The following is a 16,004-nucleotide window of genomic DNA, read 5'->3' on the forward strand; positions in this document are numbered from 1 at the left end:
CTGTAGTAGACTCCCACCATTGTGTCCCCTGTGCCATGTTCCCCATGGATTTTAACCCAGAGGATCTCCAGTTGCATCCTGCACCTGAGGCTTGGGATAGCAAAAGCCTGGCTGCCCCCTATACACGGGCGGCCCCGGTGGGTACTGCTACCCTGGGGGGAAGGCCCAGCCCCCCCACCCTGCAGGGGCCCACTGGCCTGGCAGCAGCTCACCCCCCAGTCCCAGGACAGGCGGGAGGCTGCACCAGGAGCCGGAGCGAAGCCACGGCTGCTTTTTTACTCTGAAAGCTCCTCCAGCTTCCCCAAGCTTCCTGCACCCCAGGCCAGGACCCTGCCATTTCATGCCACCCCCAACAGCCTTGGGAGGTGACCTATGCTGCCCCGGGGCTGGCCAAGAGCTTCCCCAGGGCCCCTTGCAGCTGCAGGAACTTCTGGAGCAGAAAAGCAGCTATGGATCCACTCCTGCTTCTGTCGCAACCTTCCTGCCCATCCTGGGGCTGCGGAGTGAGCTGCTGCTGGGCCCCTGTGGGGTGGGAGGGCCTGGGCCTTCCCTGGGGTGACAGCACCCACTGGAGCCTCCTGTGGGTGGGGGCAGCTGGGCCGTTGCTGCCCCAAGCCTCAGGTGTGGGATGGAAGTTCTGCGCTGCCTCCCCGGGCCACATCCCCGCCAGGTCATGCCACCCCCAGCAGCCCCAGGCACCCCCCATGCTGCCCCCAAAGCTGGACAGAGGGGTTGGGAGCCAGCAACAGCCAGGCAGTGCCCTGGGGCCAGTGCTGGCAGGGCCCAGAGCAGGGTGGCAGGAGCCTGGGGCGCAGCTGGCTGGGCTCTATGGAGCCAGGCCAGGCTGCCCCAGCATGGAGATAGGGGAGCCACCCTGCTCTGGGCCCCACCAGAGCTGGCTCTCGTGTGCCTCCTTGCTCCCAGCCCCTGCCCCAGCCCCATGGCCAGATAAGGACCAGCATGTCCCCTGACTCACTCTTACCTGAGACTCCCACTCTGACACGGGTGGGAACAGCCTCATGGTCCCTCTAGCTGGGGGAGCGGGGCAAGGCTGGGTGAGCCTGCTGTGGCTTCTGCTGGGTTTTAAAAAATTTCTAGGGGCCCCACAGGCCGGACAGAATGGCCTTGTGGGCCAGATCCAGCCCCGCAGGCTGTATCTTGACCACCCCATCCTAAGATCAAGGAGGTGGTGCAAGCACCCATAGGAGGCTTTAAATGCCTCTACACTAATGCTCATGACATGGGGAACAAGCAGAAGGAACTTGTCCTCCTGCTCGCTAGCACAAACCCAGACATAGTAGGGCTCACTGAAACCTAGGATTGGGATTCAACCCATGTTAGGGTGGTAAACATTAGGGGCTACAGACTGCACAGGCGGAATCATTGTAGCCTGGTCCTCTCTTCTAGCATGCCCACTTCTCCCCACATCTTAGTGTTGTCCACAAATTTGAACAAGGTGCTTTTCACCCCCTCATCCAAGTCACTGATAAAGATGTTGAACAGTGCGGGCCCAAGGACCAAGCCCTGGGGGACTCCACTGCCCACATCCCTCCAGGTCGAAAATGACCCCTCCACCACCACTCTGTGGGCACAGCCCTCCAGCCAATTTGCAACCATCTGACTGTGCAGGCATCAATGCCACAGTCACCTAGATTTTTAATGAGAATGGGGTGAGAGACAGTGTCAAAGGCCTTCCTTCTTTTCCTCCATTCTGCCAAAAATATAACCATTCTTCCCTCTTTTCCACCTAAGGTGTTCTTGTCAGAAAGTTTTTCTCATCCATTTTCCTTTTGAACCATTCTTCAGTCTGTTGCTTTATGTCTTCCAGTTCTTCTTTCACTCGGTCTCCCCTTACTGCCTCCTTTAACAAATTCTGCTTCACTGCTGGCAATTCTTCTAGTTTTGCCATCCTCTTCTTTGCCTCCATTTGACCAATATTTCTGAAAAATTCACTTGTTCTTCTCTTTATCATAGTCCACTGCTCCCAAACACTTTTGTAGTATCTCTTCAGAATCCTCCATCCTTTGTACAACTCCACATATTCTAGGTAGTTCTTCTCATCTTGTAATACTTGAATATTTGGTTTTCATATCCCTTCCCCCATACCTTTTCTTTCTTTTAAACTCACTTCCATTCTCAGCATCCAGTGACCACTGAAGGTCACATCTACAATCTCCTTCTTTCCAGTCCCTAACCTAGTTGCCATTAATACAAAAATCAGTCCACAACACCTGTTTCCCACTCAGTTCCATCATCATAATCACTTTCTCACCAACCCATACATCCTCTAAACATCCTTTTATTACATTAATAAGTACTTTTGATGAGCTGTCTAGCTCTCCCTCCCCTCTCTCCCCTCTTCTATCACCCTCCTCAATAATGCAATTGAAATCCCTCAGCAGAATTTGCTGCCTACTTCCACTTACATACATCTCTAATTTCTTAAATAATGCAATCCTTCTTCCTCTTTCAGCCAGCATGTATATATTACAAATTTCTAACATTTTCTTTTCAAACTCCACCACCATCTGTTGCAGTCTTCCTGCCACATTCACTTGCATTTGCTGCACTTCCACTGCAATGACGTATATTGGAATTCATAAAAATTATAGAAAATTAAGGTTGGAAGGGACCTCAGGAGGCCATCTAGTCCAACCCCCTGCTCAAAGCAGAATCATCCCCAACAAGGTCATCCCAACCAGTGCTTTGTCTAACTGGGTCTTGAAAACCTCCAAGCATGGAGATTCCACCACCTCTGGGTAACCTGTTCAGGGCTTTATTACCTCCTAGTGAGAAAATTCTTCTTAATATCTAACCTAAACTTGCTGAATCTCATGAGATTCCTTTTGGCCCAATCCTCCAATTTATTTAGGTCACCCTGAATCCTAGCCATGCCCCCCAGTGTACTTACTACTCCCCCCAGCTTGGTGCTGTCTGCAAACTTGCTGAGGGTGCACTCTGTGCCATCTTGCAGCTCATTGATGAAGATATTGAACAAAAGCAACCCCAGGACAGACCCTTGGGGCACTTCACTTAATACTAGCTGCCAACTAGACATGGAGCCATTGATTACTACTCTCTGACCCCAGTGCTCCATCCAGTTTACTATCCAAATTACAGCCCATACTTCCTTAGCTTGCCTACAGAAATGTTGTCGGAGGCCATATCAAAAGCCTTGCTAAAATCAAGGTACACCACATCCACCAGTCTCCCCACATCCACAGAGCCAGTCATCTCATCATAGAAGGCAATCAGGTTAGTTAGGCATGACTTGTTCCTGGTGAATCCATGCTGACTGTTCCTAATCATCACTTTCTTCTCCTCCAAGTGCTTAGAGATTGATTCCTTGAGAATCTCTGTGATTTTTCCATGGACTGGTGTGAGGCTGACTGGTCCGTAGTTTCCTGGATCCTCCTTTTTCTCTTTCTTAAATATGGGCACAATGTTTGCCCTTTCCCAGTTGTTGCCCTGGGATTCCTTTTATCAGAAACCCCCAAGGATTGACACAGCCCTTTGTCCGATTTGGTATCGAGTGAACTTTATTAGTAACCCCTAGGCTTATTATAAGATAATTGTCCTTGGAATACAACCTCACAAATAGTTCCTTAGACATTACAACAGCAACCTTTGGGCCTCAGATACTCTGCTGGGTGTGTGAGATGTTAGTTTCCGGATTCCTTCTTACTCAAAGCAAGAAGCCCAATGCTGCTCCTGTCTCCCCAGGGTGGCAAAACAAACACACATTGTCTCTTTGTTTGTCCATTATTTTTGCAACTTTCTCATCTTAAACTGTCCAATCCTCAAGTTTCTTACCTCCTCTTTTAGATAAGGTAACCTCCAATCCTATTCTGTTTTTGGTTTTCTTTCCTTCTAGGGAAACTACTGTACCTGATTACCCACCGTATCAATCACAGGTCTCATTTTTCCCAGTGCTTTATAAGGCCCTCTGTACAATTTAATTGTTTAGTTCCAGGAAGGCTTAAGGTTATGCTAAGAGCCTAAGCATAACTTAGTTTGCCCAATACACCAATCATCCATGACCTCTCCTGATCACCATGAGTTTTCAAAGATGACGGCCGATGGTCTGCAATCACATCAGCCAACTCCCTCAGCACCCTCAGGTGCATCCCATCTTGCCCCATGGACTTATACACATTCAGCTTTTCTAAATAGTCCTTAACCTGTTCTTTCACCACTGTGGGCTGCTCATCTTCTTCCCAAACTGTGTTGCCAGATGCAGGAGTCTGGAAGCTGACCTTGCCTGTGAAGACTGAGGCAAAAAAGGTATTGAGCACTTCCACCTTTTCTGCATCCTCTGTCACAAAGTTGCCTCTCTCATTCAGTAAGAGACCCACACTTTCTCTGATCTGCTTTTTGCTATTGACATATTGTAGAAACCCTTCTTGTTACCTTTCATGTCCCTTGCTAGCTGCAACTCCAGTTGCACTTTGGCCTTCCTGACTTCATCCCTGCATGTCAAAGCAATGCTTTTATAGTCTTCCCTAGTTATTTGTCCAAGTTTCCACTTCTTATAAGATTCCTTTTTTTTATTTTGTTTACTATAGAATTCTCTGCTAAGCCAAGCTGCTCTTTTGTCATACTTGGTAGTCTTCTTCCACATCAGGATGGTTTGTTCCTGCACTTTCAGGAAGACTTCCTTAAACTACTGCCAGCTCTCCTGGACTCCTCTCCCCCTCAGTATGGCTTCCCTGGGGATCCTGCCCATGAGTTCCCTGTATGAGTTAAAGCACAAGGCACTACAGAAGGCACAAGGATCCTCAAAGTTTAAAGCACAAGGAAATTCAGAAAGACATGAGTGGGGGGCTACATAGTAGAGTATGGGGTAAGGGTGGGAATGCAACTAGGTTACATAGGAAACATGCAACCAACTAAGCCTGGAGGTAGGTGGGTGGGAAGGGGGAAGGGGAGGGGGGGCATGACATTTACAAAGCAGAGAATATATAGGAGCACAACAGTACCACATTGTAATAGGGAGATTGTTCAGAAAACTCATACAGTTACAAATAACAACATGCAGGATTCAATTGCAAGGATTAAAAGTCCTTGGAGGTAATTTGGTGCACCGGGGCGTGGGAGTGGATGGGAGGAAGTCAGGTGGTCCCATCTGCACTGCTTCCAGCTGGCAGTCTAGTCGGGTCCATGTACTGGTACTGTCCTGTGATGTGTTCTACATAGATGTCCCTTGACCATTGTATGGTGTTGGACACCAGGAGGTGCCACATAAGCTTGGTATAGCAACTGGATACAAGGCAGATGTTCAGGATACTCTCACTGATGATCAGCACCTTGACTGTCACATTTTATCCCCAACTCCTCAAGGTGTCCTCCAGTGCCTTGTACTTCTCTCACTTCTGTTTTTGGGCTTCAATGAAAGCTTGCCACTGGTTCTCAAATAGGATGGTGACATCTACTGTGACAAGTTCATGACCACCACACCACCAATGGCATGCCCTGCATTTTTGGTTATGTTGCACTGGGGTCTACTTGCCCACCATAACTTGTTGTTGAGTGGGATTTTACCTCTGGAGGTGTTGTTTGGTGGTCTCCCTGGGACCCCAGGCGACTCTGTTGGCACTTCTTCTGTGATGGTGATCCTGTCTTTTCCTGCATTAAGACCTGGTAATGTGAGCACCAGCAGAGGGTATGGCTATGGCCTGGTAGACTAGCAAAATCACAATAGAACAATAATTCAATGAAAACAGCTTGGATGATGTGGTGGGCAGGACAATGATGCCCATTGTGCCTAGCACTTTCCTTCAGCATGTGGGATTTCTTGTTGTAGGATGTACCCTTTCTCCATGTGGTCTCACATCTCAGATGCCCCTCTATTGGGCATTCGTCCTCGACCAGCTACAGCCTGGCCAAGTATTGTAATGTTCCAAGGAGCATTCCTCCATGCCTATGCAACACTCACAGCACTGCCAACTCCCCACCAGGAAGCTTTGGGTCCACAGACACTCTGTCAGGATGTGCAAGGTTGGGGGGTTCCCAGGCAGAGTCTGTCCCCCAGCAGGTCTCGGCAATGACCACCGGACTGCTCACTCCCTGCCCCAGCTGACCTGTACACTCCTGTAAGGATTGTCATGGCTGCTAGTAAGTGGTGTTGGATCTGGACCTCTTGGTTGGTCAGCTACCACAATCAGGTTGCTGCCTGGTTCAATTTCCGGTGTTGACTGGGTGATCCAGGCATCCTCAGTCTTTCCAGGGTGCTGTACCCCAGAGATAGCCTCTGGCTTCCTGTTGAGGCTTTACATATACACAGGTCCTCTCTGGATGTTTCGGTGGTAGGACAGGCATGCACTGCCTCTTGAGGCATGCTCACCCTGCAGAGACACATCAGCTCCTTTCTGGCTGTGGGGAAAGCATCCAGCTCTGCCACCAGTGCTTCCTCATCTCTCTCCCCTGGCTCTGCTCCTGAGCTTCTTTTATATTCAGAGCCTTCAGGTGCCAGACCAAGTGGTGGGGCTCCCTCCAGCTGCGTGGTGACAGCTGACTTGCCTGTAGACTGGCCACCTGAATGTCAGTGCTGTAGTAAGTGGAGTGTGAGCCTACCACATCTACCATCATGACATACTTACTGTCCTTATCAATCACAATGTTGTCTGGGTGCAGCTGGCTCTCACAGCCTGGGACAATACGGTTGATGGACATGGTACCCGTCAATGGCAGGAAGGCTTTGGCCAGTTGGTCCTGGATCGTGTTGTGCCACAGCTGCCACACTATGGCTGCCTTGGAGCTGATATCCAACATCCTCTGCAGCTGTTTGGCATCACTGGCAAGGAGGACTTGGTCATCTGCATAGGCCAGGACACTCAGATTACACCCATAGAGGTCAAGTCCACCAGGGCCTCCTGCCACTGCTTGGAGGAGCAGCTCCATCACCAGGTTGATCATGGGACTGAACCAGCAGCCCTGCTTCACTCCAGACCGGATGGGGATATCATGCACCTTGCTCTCTGATGGCCAAATGGTGGTGGTGCAGCCCTCTTAGAGCTCCCACACAAGGTTCTATGGTCCTGTCTGACATCCTGAATTCTTAGAAAGTGTCAAAGATATGGTGGTGAGGCTTGGAGCAAGAGGCATTGGAGATGTCCAGCCATGCCACCATGCACTGCCTTCTGGCCCTCTGAGCATCATCCAGTGACATCTGGAGCACAAAGTTATGTTCATAGCAGCCCTCTCTTGACAAGAAGCCCTTCTGTCTCAGGCTGATGGCCTTTCCACTCACTGCTCCATCAGTTATCCAGACTTCCAGGCAGCTGGCTTAGAACTCAGAGATTGTGGAGCACAGGGAAATGGGCCTCCAGTTGCTTGGGTCACTATATTTGATCTTAGCTAAAAAGGCTGAGATGCTGATGGGAACCTACCACATTTTTGTATATATTTCAAACCATGTGGACCCCGCAGATCAGGACTGCCCAGTGTGTGTGTACTTCAGACACTCCCCCCACAAATGATCCATGTGCTAATTAGCGCCCCCCTCATGACTGGAACGAGGTGTTCTTTTCAGAAGTCCTGGGAGGCTTCAAAAATGTATATACAATGGAGATGGAGGGCAAACTGGTCTGACTCCACCTCATGGAGGATGGAGTCACACTAATCATATGCACCAAACTGAGAGAGGGGCCAACAGAGGGATTCTGTGTTAACTGTTTGGGACCCTATTTGGTGATGTTTTTCAACTGTTTAAGGCTAGTGAAGAAACAGGAATCACTGGAAATGGGAAAGAACGATGCAGCTCAGATGTGGGAGTAAAGAGGAAATAAAAATGTATTCTGTATAGTGGCTCACCATGACTTGAAGAAAGAGTCGGTGCTAATCAGAACTGATTTGACTAATTTGGCCTAAAACATGGAATTATATAAACAATATTCATATCCACATCCATAATCATATCCATATATGGGCAAACAAGCATAGGGTGTGTCTGAACTCCAAGGGCTCGGGGCTTGCCTGCTAGGGCTGTGCGAAGTTTCGGTGATTCAATTCAGTGGAGATTTGGCCATCTCCAAATCCAAATCGAATAAGGGGACCCTTTAATCTCTCTGAACTGAATCAGAACCTGCCAAAATGATTCGGAGAGATTCAGAAATATATTTGGCACTTCAGACATAGACACAGCTTTAAATGTTTTTCTACATACCTCAAGGTGCCAGGCAGCTCGTGAATGTAAAATGGTGGGGTGGATGGAGCACTGGGTGGGGGTGTCTCCAGCATGCTCAGCAGTAGACCCAGAAGTGGACCAGAAGCACTTCCGGGCCACTTCCAGGTCTGCCACGGAGTGCACTGGGCCCCCCCCCACACACCCCTTCGACTCAGCACCTGGTGCCTCCTGGGTCTGGGGGGGCACCCAGAGTACCCCTGTGGCTGATTGCTGATCTGGGATGGCACAGATAGAGTGTCTCACAGGACTGTGGGAGGGGCCCCCAGCACACTCAGCAGCGAACCCAGAAATGAACCAGTACTTCCAATCCACTTCTGGGTTCGCTGCTGAACATGTGGGGGGCTCCCCCTCTTTCCCCCCACTCCTGTGGGATGTATCATCATCCCCACCATTGCAGCATTCATGAGCTATGCCTGGTACCTTGAGTTATGCAGAAAAAACATTTAAAGCTGTGGCTATGCTCAAATCACTGATTCTCTGAATCAGCATTGACTCTTCAGATTCGGATTCAGCCAAATCCAGTTGGGACAGTAATCCAAATTGAATATGGACTGTTTCACACATCCCTATTGTCTGCCATGGATTTGGGAATATCTGAAGCCCTAGGCTGAAGAGTCTGGGAAGCAGAATAATTGCTGGTGGTAGTGCCACACAAACTTGTACTTAAGAGCTGATTTGAATTAAGAGCTGATTTGGCTAATTTGGCCTGAGACATGAAATGATATGGTCAGTGTCTCCCTGCTACCAAAGCTACTCCAGGTGGTCACGTTCCAGGGCCTCCATATGGGCCCAGTGGTCCCACTGCACACGGTCCCATGCCTCTGCCTGGGCAAAGTTCTCTACCCACCAGGCCCGCTCCCAGCAGGCGGGTTTGGTCCCTGGTGCACCTCTATCTAGCACAGACTGCACATCCAGGTGGTTTCAGTGGTGAGTGGCAGCAACCCAGAGCCCGTTTCCACACTAGGGCTGGTGGCCTCTCCCCTATGTCCAGATGTTGGCCTTGCAGAGGCAAGAGACAGAAGGCTTTTCTGAGAGTTTGCAACATTTCAGAGATAAGATGCTTTGCACCGGGTCAGTGCACAGGTGCCCAGGGACCATGTTAAGCTGGCCAGGCGTGAGCCCAGGTGGGTGCCCCCTGAGCCCCCTATCCCTATACACTCCCCTAAGGCTGGTGGCCCCCATTGCCTCCCAAGGCTGGACAGGCCAGGCTGATGGCAGCACCTGCTGCCACAGTTGTAGACCCTTCTTCCTCCCTCCCCACAATTACAGGCCAGCCACTCTGCTGTGCTGTCACCCAGCCCATGGAATCTGGGTTTGGGGCATGCAGAGCTCCCAAGCAACTGGGGCAAGGGGCTGGGCACACAAAGAGCCTCTCCAGGGAGGTACCACAAGGCTGACCCCCCACCATGCTGCTGCTATGCCCTGGGTGGTGCACAATGAGCTGTTTCTGCAAATGAAGGAGTGCCCAAGCCACTATATCCTGCTGATGATCCTTCTGGTGCCCTGTCAACACCTGCACTCCTGCTTCAGGACCCTGAGCTACAATGGCATAGAAGGCAAGCCCAGGCTGCCCTACAACTTCTGCCACTGCCTGGAGGGCTACTTGTGGCAGTGCTACACATCTCTGTACCTCACTGCTAAGGAGGACATTGCTGCCAGCATTGATGCCTTCTTCAGCATTGGCCCATTGCTATGGGGACATGGGCTGCTGAATAAAGTTCTGAACTGTGTCCCACCTGTCCTTATGCCAGGAGGTAGGAGGAAACTGGAGCAGGGGGTGTGAGCAGGCCAGGCAGAAAGCCAGGGCAGGGGCAGGGGCAGGGGCTGGGAAGGCCCTCCCCCAGTGTGGGACTTACCACATGTCCGGGGCTGGCAAGGCTGGCAGCTTGGTGCAGGCATCCCCATCAGCAAGTGTGACCAGCTGCACCTGGTGTCTGCAGCCTGCAGTGTGCAGTAGGCCAGTGCCCAGCCAGGGCCCCACCCTGGAGGAGCTGGCACTGCTGAGAGCCAGCAGTCTTATTACCAGCCACTCCTTGTGACAGGGTGTGGGGCTGTGCCGAGGACAAGGCAGCTGCTGGGCAGGGCTCCCCAAACTGCCAGTGGAAGCAGCAGCTGGGGAGGTGGGTGGGGCAGGGCACTGAAGACCTGAAGTCCCCTCCCCCAGTGACACATCACTGGAGGTGTCAGGGCAGGGTGGGGGCTTGGGCAGGCTACCCCTACTGGTGCCACTTCCAGGGGTGTGACCTGGCTCCTGGGGTGCCAAAATGCTGGTCAGCTCTTGTATGAAGGCAATAGACTTTTGGGCATGACCAGACAAACAACTGAATTTGGTCATCAACTGTGCCTGCAAAGCCTTGACCTTTATGCAGTATTGTCCTGCCAACTGGGAGTGCCCTCACTCCCACATCCCACCTGACAGGGCCTCATAAATGTTAGCATTCAAGCACCTGCTTCACGCAAACTATGTCTGCACATCCCCAGAGTACCACAAGGTCACGCACCTCCTCCACCATGAGGTGGAGTCAGACCAGTTTGCCTTCCACCTCATTGGCTTATACATTTTTGAAGCCTCCAGGACTTGTGATAAGAACACCCAGTTCCAGTCATGAGTGAGGGTGCTAATTAGCACATGAATTCTTTGTGCAGGGAGTGTCTGGAGTATACACACATACTGAGCAGTGCTGAGCTGAGCGTTCAACATGGCTGAAAATGATGTTAACTCTACTGGGGCCCAGCCCAATGAACTTTTGGGTTTGGACTAATAATCTTGGCTCAAATTAAGTATAGTCCATGGACTGCACTGCATTGTGTAGTAAAGGTTGGAGACCTGTCCAATGCACTGCAGATGGGGCCCCTTATGAGAGCCTACTATGGGCCCCCGATGGGAAGATCTCAGCTACATGCCTATTTCATGGAGATAAGGGATTTCTCCCTAGCATGACCCTTTGGGATTAGGGCAACTGAGACCTGGAGGCATGTAGGATGCCTGCCATGGATTTGAGAGTATCTGAAACCTCAGGCTAAGTCTAGGAAGGATACTTGCCAGGTAGTGCCACACAGATGTGAACAATTGAGGTCTGCTCAGTCAGCAGAATTCATAACTGATTTGGCTAATTGGGCCTGAGACATGACATTTTTTTAAAAAGCATGGTTTTAATTATATACAAGTGGATACAAAAGTGCTATTTAAAAGTATGTTTATAGAATATCTGTGCTAAAACTTGGAGCAGTTTGAAAATAGGTAAATTGCATCAATCCTGGATAAGATAAGTGTATGGGTAACTGTAGTAATTTGCCCGTATGGTAAATTGTGTTTATGTCAAGGTCAGTGTTTTCAAATTTGCTTTTCACTTCCATGTACTTAGGGAGAACAGTATCTGGTAGTAAGGAGGCAGGGAAGGGACTGAAGGGAAAGGAGGTTGTTGGGGGAGGCGGGGGGTGCAAAAGGAAAAGGCTACCTGGCCCCTCAGATTTATTTTCCCTGTTCTAGCAGTGGAAAGAGGACAAAGTCAAGGCAAACCTCCAATAATTAGATTTTATACCTAGAGAATTATAAGAAATTTACAAATGTTCCATATATAGAATTTAATTATTGGGGGGGTCATCTTATATTTCAGTACATACAGTACTCAGCCACAAAAAAATGGATGTGAATGCTTTCTTGATCAGAGCCTAAACCACAAGGACAGATTCTTCCTCCTGAGATGGGCAGTGGACTGAACAAAATAGATGTGATGAGGCAAGCAACTTTGATAGGCCCCCTAGTACAAAGGATTTTCTTTAATTTGCCCATAGCAAAAGATACCTTTAAACAGGGAAAATTGACTGTAAGTGCTTATTTTACACTGCATAGCATCTGTAGCGTTACATAAAAAGTGAAGGCTTTTTTTCTAGAGCATGCAACCACTTAGCTGACCTCTTTTTTTTTTAAAGTCTTTCCTATTTGCTTCACTCTGAAGGGTTATAGAAATTAAATTCACTAGAACACAAAGCATGACATAATGGAGATGAAGGGCTTAAAGGGCTGCCCTCTGCCTAAAGAAAGGTTTTCATTGAAGCATTTAAAAATGGTTTTTCCACAGAAGTCTTTATGTTTTGTAGCTCTCCCCATGCCCCTCCCCATATAATCTTTAGGCTACAGGATTAAATTAATCATTCTGAAAATTATAGTGTCCATTTTTTAGGCTGTTAGAAAGCCCCAAACCCCTCTGGCTAGTGTATTAAAATGATGACTGTAACAAAGAAGGTATCACAGTTTACCAGAAGCAAGGTATCTCATAACAAGATGTTTTAGCTACAGTGATATAACTCAAAACAGGCTACCTGTCTGCCTGTATTTTTTTAAACATCATAAATAATTTGTTGCATGTTTTAATTGAAACTTCAGTTGGATTGCCAGGTCCTGGCCCAACTTGGTGTGTTGTATTAGGCAGACCTGGATAGGTTAGAGAAGTGGGCGGATCTGAACAGGATGCAGTTCAACAAGGACAAGTGCAGGGTGCTGCACCTGGGGAGAGGGAACCAGCATGATGGTTATAGGTTAGGGGCTGACCCTCTTGGCAGCACAGAGGCAGAGAGGGATCTTGAGTCAGGATTGACTCCAAGATGAATATGAGTTGCCAGTGCGATGAAGCAATAGGCAGAGCCAACCACACCCTGTCATACCTCAACAGGGACATCACTAACAGGCCCAGAGAGGTCTTGCTCCCCCTCTATGCAGCGCTGGTCAGGCCGTAGATGGGGTACTGTGTCCAGTTCTGGGCACCACACTTCAAGAGGGACATGGAGAACCTGGAGAGGGTCCAGAGGAGGGCCACTTGTATGGCTGAGGGTATGAGAAGAAGCTGACGGACCTGAATCTCTTCAGTCTCTGCAAGAGGAGACTGGGGGGGGATCTTGTGGCTGGCTACAACCTTATCAGGGGCCACCAACAGGGACTCAGGGAAAGTCTGTTCACCAGGGCCCCCCCTTGGAGTCACCAGGAACAATGGCCACAAGCTGAGGGAGGATAGGTTTAGGTTAGATATTAGGAAGAACTACTTCACAGTAAGGGTGGCCAGAGCCTGGAATAGGCTTCCCAGAGCAGTGGTGCTCTCACCTTCCCTGGAAATATTCAAGAGGAAACTGGATAGGCACCTGGCTGGGGTCTTATGACCTCTCCCACCCCCAGTGCTCATTTCTGCCCATGGCAGGGGGTCAGAGTCGATGATCTGTCTAAATCCCTTCCGACTCATTGATTCTAGGATTCTAGGATCTGAAACTTTGTCTCCTATCCAACTGCACCCAAAGACTTCTCTGCATTCCTCTTTTAGAAGAAACAGGTAAGCCTTCCTAGTCAGTCTGGTGCATTCTGGTTGACCACTGTCTCCTTGAAACCCTTTCAGAGGGAGCCAAAATATGCTGGTTCCACCTGTGCTAGAGCTTGAATATCCTCTCTAGGAAGTGCTTGGAGATCTAAACTCATTGCTCGTCTCTCCCAGGTTTTATCTTTCTTTGGACAGGTGCATTGGAACTGCAGTACCTCTTGAAGAGGACAGAGACAGCCTGTTACACCTTGTCTTGAAGGTTGTTGTAGATTGGTGCAGGAAGAAAGCAAGATAAACACTACAAGTTATATGGGATGGAGGAAGGGAAGAGAGGTTGTCTGTGTTCTATAATACTGATAACAGAACAGTGGGGGCAAAAGATTATTCCTAGAGCTTGTTTGTATTGAAAACCTCCTGGGAGTAAAGAAAGGATTTTGCCTTGGATTATTTTATGCCAAAACTTGCTGCTGATCAAATCTCCAACTCAACCTGAAACAAATCTCTCTACAGTGTGGGCATTCCAGTCTTGCTGTGTGCAAGGACAAAAGAGTTTTGGAATCCTATACAAGAAATGTACATGCTTGTTCTCCCACTTACCATTGAGCCAACTCCACGGGGACTTTGGTCATGATACTGCAGAGCAGGGATTTTGGGCAGAAAGGAGGTCAGCCCGAGTATAATGCTTGATAAAATGGTCAGTACTTGAATGGAGAAAAGCTGTTGTTTTCAGGTGTCAGCAAGTGCATCTACACAAGACACGATGGCACTGTGGTGATGCGCTATGGTGCTGTAGCATCCATTGGCAAAACTGTGATGCTGCCACTATGCCAGCGTAGCAATATACTCCCTCATTATAGTGCATTGCTCTGGTAACATAGTAGCCAAAAATAAGCATGTGCAGCTGGCACTGCACAGGATGGGCTGGTACTTCCAAAAGGAAGTACTAAATGACAGCACAGTAACAAAGGCACCATACAGTCACGTGTAGATGCGCCCAGCTTGTTGGAAGATTTTACCCCTTCCTATATGGGGTCTGCTACCTCCAGACAGGATGACCATTCCTTGGGCTCCTGCTTATACCAAATACAGTGGATCATCTTCTCAGTGCGTGGAACTATCAAGATCATGTATCTCAGGTTCTGATATGCAAAGCCATTCTGGTTCAGCACCAGCTCTTTCCATAACAGGGATTCACAAGGCAGGTGTTTTCCTTGGAGACCATGCAGCAAGTAAATGGTAGGATGGAGTAATTGAAGCATTCTTGGTTGAGGGATTTAATTGGTGGATAGTAGGAAACCTGGCAACTGCTGTATGCCAGATTGAAGCCTATGTGGAGACTAAGTCCCTGGAAGGCTCACCATGGCTGCATCTCCAGGTGACAATTAAAAGAGGGTATATGGGATGCTCTGATGTACCATCATGGAGGAAACTGAAGTGATACATGTCTCCCATAATCTAAGTGCCACAGCCAGTCCTTGCTATGTGTTTGGCTTATGAGCAAAGGGGCACTAAGCTAATTCTGCCTCTGTATGAGATGTAACTTTGTGTGGTCTTCTGGGTATGTCTAAACCTCTATTTTGGGGTGAGTTGAAGGCCCTCAACTACTCCCAGTTCCATAAGTCATTCTTCCCAGTGGCATAATAACCAGAGTTGGCACCAGGGGCAAATCCTCTAGGAAAGGGGTTCCCAACCCCCAGGCCACATCCCAGTACCAGGCCATGAAGGGGTGGCTGCCAGTCCGCAGGAGGGTTGGCTGCTGGACTGGAAGTCCAGACGTGACCAGCATACTGCAAACTGGCAGCCAATACTTTTTATACGGAGCATAAAAAAGGGTTGGTTGCAAGCTCGCAGTATGCCAGTCACTGCTGGCCTGCAGTTTCCTGGTCCACAGCCATTTCTGGTCCACAGTTTGTCTGTCCACAGTCACTTCCAGTCCACAGTCATTTCAGGTCTGCAGTTTGCTGGTCCACAGCATGAATAGGTTAGGAACCCATGCTCTGTGGGGGTGGCATGCAGATTCTGAGAAGGGGAGCAGCATGCAGATTCCAAGAGCAAAGGCAGTGGCAGGGGATGAAGGGGCACAGTACAGCAGTGTTTCCCATGCCAGGAAATCTAAAACAGTCCCTGGCTGAGCATCTGCTGCTGCTGCTGCTGCTCCCACATGCTTTGCACACCTAGGCTGTTGCTCTTAAAAAAGCAGCAGGCAGAGACTGTTTTGGAGAGCCTAGCAGTCAGTCAGAGCCCAGACTCTACACCAGTGTGGGGTAGTTACAGCACCCCTCCTAAGTTGGTACCCAGTATTAATTATCTCTCATCCATCCCTAGTTATACTACTTTTCCTTCCGCATCTATACTACTTTGCTATTGCAGCAGGCAAGAAGCACAGAAGGAAAGATTAATAAAGGGCAGGGTTATTACTACATGAATGGCAGTCACTCATCATGGTGCCCTGTGACCAGTGGGGTCCCTCAAGGCTCTGTCCTGGGACCCATACTGTTCAACATCTTCATTAA

The 16,004-nt window shown here is 49.3% G+C and overlaps 1 protein-coding gene and 1 long non-coding RNA gene across 2 annotated transcripts in view; one reads left to right on the top strand and one right to left on the bottom strand.

Annotated features, from left to right (window-relative positions):
- The window catches only part of LOC109323690 (neuronal acetylcholine receptor subunit alpha-7-like), a 162,410-nt gene that overhangs the window by 114,609 nt on the left and 31,797 nt on the right, over positions 1-16,004 (bottom strand). The window lies entirely within an intron of this gene.
- On the top strand, positions 8,759-11,321 carry LOC109323692. The gene is made up of 2 exons (XR_002104719.1): positions 8,759-8,826; positions 11,232-11,321. It is a non-coding gene; the product is annotated as an uncharacterized LOC109323692 (long non-coding RNA).

This window comes from Crocodylus porosus, unplaced genomic scaffold, assembly GCF_001723895.1.
Source record: "Crocodylus porosus isolate Cpor-Errol unplaced genomic scaffold, CroPor_comp1, whole genome shotgun sequence".
Taxonomy (NCBI): Eukaryota; Metazoa; Chordata; order Crocodylia; family Crocodylidae; genus Crocodylus; species Crocodylus porosus.